Source organism: Phytophthora infestans, genomic scaffold (assembly GCF_000142945.1).
Source record: "Phytophthora infestans T30-4 supercont1.17 genomic scaffold, whole genome shotgun sequence".
NCBI classification, from domain to species: domain Eukaryota; phylum Oomycota; class Peronosporomycetes; order Peronosporales; family Peronosporaceae; genus Phytophthora; species Phytophthora infestans.
Genome location: NW_003303742.1, coordinates 688,712 through 694,169, shown reverse-complemented (window position 1 = coordinate 694,169; position 5,458 = coordinate 688,712).

Below are 5,458 nucleotides of genomic sequence, written 5' to 3'. Positions count from 1 at the left end.
GACCAGCTCATAGTCCGGTCTTCTGGACAATTGATTGGCAAACCGGTTGAGCTTGCCAGGTATGTTCTCGACGCTAAAGTTGTATCCTCTAAAGCGAACAGTCATCGCGCCATCCTTCAAAAAAGGTAATGCAAGTGTGTCGCTGTCCCCAAGGACGTGTGGTCCGTATAGATCACAAAGGGTCTTAATCTCCGAATGAGTGCCCGAAACTTCGCAAAGACAAATGCTGTGGCGCTTATACCTTGCCGTGAACTGGAACAAAATAACTGCTTCGTGTCCGTCTGCATCATTATGCAGTAATGCACAACATAGTGCAGCGACGTAGACAACACTGAACTACTTCGAATTATCTGACAGGGCCAGGGCCAACGTCCCTTGAAGGGCAGCCTTGATATTGTAAAATGCCAACTGGTGCTCACGCTCACTGCGCCAGTTGGAATCCTTTTTCATAAGCTCCGTCAAGACCTTAGCAACACTTGCGTACCCCGAACAATACGTGTGAAGCAAGTTAGCCAAGCCCTTCCTTAGATCCTTCTCTGATCTCGCGGTCAATCATACTGCAATGTACTTTACCTCGTTCGGGTCAGCACGAACGCCAACGTTTATTACAAAGAACCCGAGAGCCTTGATATCTGGGCGCTGCAAAGCCCCACCGGTTGATGCTGGCGTAGAACGCGTTGGCTCTCAGGACCCTCATTACTAGACGGAAATACCCCAGATATACCTCCACAGCCGCCTGGCCTCAAAATAGGTCTGTGCAAACGCAAGTAGCGGTTCAAAGAGTGCTGTCTACAGCACTGAAAGCCACTCCCCAATTATCTTGCTTGAAGTTTTTACGGCTGTGAAAAAATATTGCGCTGTCTCATCAAGATCTAGTATTGTCAATTCCGTCAAACTTTGCCGCTTGGAGCCGATGGGGTCCCTCAGATAAAAACTCTGAGTAATGTAATTTGAGATCCGCTCCAGCAATAATACTGGTGCAGCTGTCAGTTACCACATGGAATCGTACTTATGGTGAGAATACTGTGGTGAAACGCCCGTTGATTAAGCTGGGAAGTGAATTGATGGGCTACGACCGACTGGGTGTTGGAATACCACCAGTGACGAAGGCGCATCAGCGAGTGCATACGCAATCGACGAAATCGGATCGATACGGTACATTCATTTCGATACACGATCTACTAAGTAAATCGACTGATTTGTACCCATGCCTAGTAAGTTCGATAACCTTAAAAAGCCAGTTTGGTGGTCATTAGATATGCAATGTAGTGAACCGCAAAGACCTAACGTATTATCAGAGTGGAATTTGCCTCATCAGCAACAAGTGGCGGGAGGTATATTGGCCCATACAGAAATCAAGATAAGTCTGCCAAGTGCACGTGTCAGTCGCCGGAGTTTGCAGCTTGGTAGGTCGACTTCACTTCCGACTTCAACGACCCCCCCCCATATAGGAAGCGGTCAAGGCTAGCAAGGAAAAAAAACAAGACCCTGTAAAGGAAATTCAACACCCCACGTCAATCAAGGTTGACAACCAACCTGGCGCGTAGCCTGAAGGGTTTCCACGCTACGCCACCCCCAATCATCCTGCGTCCTGCCAAGACGGAACCAACCCAAGCCAACCAACTTTCAAGTCCACCAGAGGGGTATAGCCAGCCCCACCGACGGGTACACAAGGTGAGCCCTCAGCAACAGTGAGTCGGTAGTCCGCGGCACGCTGTTTAAAAGTGGATCGTAAATTTTGCGAGAACCACTCCACCACAATGGTGCGCGTGCCCGAATTCGAGCCAAAGATTTCACCGTCACCAAAATGAAGCGGAAGTGCTAATCAAGTTGAAACAAATGATGCAATCATCGAAAAATTGGATCGCCGACAATGCTGCAGAATAAAGCAGGACCAGCAGATCGACAGAGCCCTGGGAGGAGCTCTGCCGACAGAAGCAGAGCTCCGAAGAGAAATGGCTTCTTGAAGAGAAACCCCAACCTCCTCCCCATGTCTTCTCTGAAGGCACCGCAGATCCTGAAACGTGATCTGCCGGACTAGGAACCCAAGGTGAAACCCGAAGGAACCTCATCAACTACCGCTCCGCCAACGCAGATGACCCCGAAGAAAAAAAATTGTACGCGTCGTGGAAGAAGTTTAAGCCCCAAGCTGATTCAGACTCCGATAGCCACGGTGGGATCGTAGCGGCCTGGTCTGACGATCAGCTGGAAGAATAATATAATTAGCCTAATCTTCAAAGGCTTATGGCCAAGAACCATGTGGATCATACAGCCACAGACATCTGGATTGCTGAAGGGACCGGTGACAACGCCACCTGAGACTACGAACAAGCTGGACGTTGTGAAACCAAACTATATCTCCTGATGGAAGAGGCGTCTCGCCAGGCCCTTTGCGACGAATGAGCTGTTTGATCTGGATCTCGAAACGATCCAGAACAAACAATGGGCGTTCTTCGAGACGCTGAGAGTGTCGGTCGGCGAGTCGCAGACCCAGATCAAGACAGAGCCCCATCCCTCTGCTAGTCTGCCACGACCTCCTAAGTGGGGACACGGGTCGGATCGTCCCAACAAATACGCGATGCCTCCGCCAAGTGCATATTTAGAGGGTACCGACGGTGTTGAACGGATGCAGCTCCGCGCCCGACGGTCCTAGGACCGTCGGGCGCGGCGCTGCTGCAGTCTCGACCGGATCGTTCGTCAAAGGAGAAAGTTGCAACGGCCTTGCCTACGCTGGGTGACCGACACTGGGAAAATCCAAGCAGACTGGGAACGCTTTATAACTCAGCAATGGACCTTTTCGGAAAGAGCAGCGCCCTGCACAAGGGACGCCGACCGCGGTACCAGTAGGAGCGATCGGACAGCACGACGTTGATATACAATCGGTTGGCTCGGAACACGACAGTGGCTACAGCCGTTACAGCCATTGGAATGCCAGGGATAACGCCACGCATTCGCGTCTCCGCAATGTCGGAATTCAAGGTGCTCTCCGGAAGGATAACGACGAAGACCGCGCGCTCGCGTGGGTCAGCAAGGTAAAGGCAGCCTTCCTTCGCAGCCAGGCCCCGGACGATGAGAAGTGCTTGGTGCTTGGCAGTCTCTTCACCGGATCGGCGCTACCGGCAACTCAGGCGGACTACTCGAATCGATTGGAACGAACTCCTGCCCGAGTTTCAAGTGCGGTTCTGTGGGCTCGGAGTATCCGTCGCGAGGCAGTACTACCATGCGAGGAAATGTGCCGATAAACACCGTTAGAATACCGCTATCGCCTGAGTATTGCAGGATTGAGGGAGGAGTTGCGTATTAAGCATAGTCCGCCGGATGTCCGCCGTGGGCACGTAGAACACTTCATCAAAACATTGGACGACCTCGTTTTGGCTGGCTGATCAGCTTGCGCTGCTACGGATCGCAGATACAGATTTGCTTGAAGATGTCTTGAGGGTGCGGCAACGCGCAAAGAACCGTCTGGCCCTGTAAAGGCCCATTTTGGATTGAACAAGTACCGACACAAGCTAACCACTTCTGACGCCGTAAGGTCAAACCCAGTACGCAAGGTGCAAGCCATGAAGGCTACGAGCTGCGACAGTGATTCGGGTCTCAGTGGATCAGAATTGGATGTGATCTACCCGGGTATACTTTGTCGCAGCTGGAGGAGAGGGTCAGGCCCAGCGTTCATCACTTTAGGAAACAGATCGAGTAGAGCCAGCTACGTCTATCCAGACGCTGACCCCACGGGACACCGACTCAGGAAACGCCGACCGGATGGACGTGACACATTCTAACGCTGCACGCATGCGGTACGCATCATCACGACGACCTACATTACTGGAGCTAATTCGTAAAACTGACTGAGTCACATACTAAAATGTAAGTGGCCACAATAACCTGGCACGCAGTGTATGATCTTTATGGAACACGTACCGGTGTTGCAGCAGGTCTTCGCAAGCTTAATGAGCTCGCGAGAGTTGATACTGTAATGGCGCTTGATCTACTGCCAGGAGAGATGCGTGGATACTACACACTTTCACTAATTAATTCTGATACTGTAGTTATTTTTTAGGTACAGCAAACCTTTCAAAGCCTCCACATTCAAATTTCAAGTCACAAGCCAATCGCGCCTTTTGGTAAACATGGATTGCTTGACATGTGGTTCAGCCTAGAATCGTATTTAGAAAGATTTCATAGTCAAACAGGTGTTTTGCGCGATTGATGGAGATTTGGTATTGGACCAATCGTGCAATGCAATTTAGAGTAGGATACACAATACTAAAGATGCAAAATGGTGCTGAGAAGTAGAAGACAACGACAGCAACTTGTTTTTATTGCGGTTTGTAAATGTCTTTATACATTAAACTTTAATTAATTGTTTCTTTGTCAGAGCATAAATCGTCTGAGACACTTAGAGTATTCTCCAGATAAAATAACACTTACTGCTTGGTGCTAATGTTGTGTGTTTATATTTAACGGTTTGTAGCTACAGCTATCATCTCTTTCAAACGCGAATCACTGTGGAGAGCCTTTGACAAGGTCAAGCCAAGGTTGAACGTGTTGCATGGTGTGACAGATCGGAAGACCACATCACAAATGCGCAGATAATCTGTGTCGCCACAGCGCTTCACAATCTGTAGATTGACATAGGCGACAAAGCGTTTAAAGGTGTCATCGATGACGAGCTGTAATGGGCCTACTCTATGCCCAATACTTTGGCTTGCACGCTAACGCACACGTATGCGAAAGCATAAGATGCAGATTTAATATAATTTCGACCAAAAGTATAAATTTACTTATATTGGAAGCAAAGCCGATTCCCGGTAAAATTGAAAGCTGTTTATTTGTTTTTCTTTAGCTTTCATCAGAATCTACTTTTCTAAATGAAAGGTATTTGCCAACGAATGGTTGGCAGAATCCTACGATTCTAATTTGCTAAAGGTATTGGCTTTCAACCAATGAGTACCCCAAATGCATGCATACCAATAGTCTACCGAATGTAACTATCGGTGTATCTCACACCAATGTGGAAAACCTCCTTCGTAACCAAGTGGCTTCATGTAGCCGCTTGTGTGTAACTTTGTTACCCCCCCCCACGTTAAGCATAAGAATCAGGCACCACCACTTCAGTGTCCGCGCAAACGGACACGCCCACGACATTTTTTTTCTGTCACTCAAAACCACGCTCTGCATAAGCAGAGTGCGCGCAAGCTACGACTTACAGACCGTCAGTTGTCACGGAGGGCTTGTCAGTTATGTCTACTGACGGAGACATACCCATTGACTATGGGTCTGACACTGAAGACGAGAACAACTCATCTTCAGCTGTCGATTCTAGGTCGACCGAATCAACCCCTGATCCCCTTGTTGAGTCGCGGCGAGTCTGTGACGATATTTCGGACGCCCCAGGATCGAAGCGTCCGCGCAATGAAGAAAAGACGCAGCCACCTGTGTTGGTACGTCTTCTTCTCCG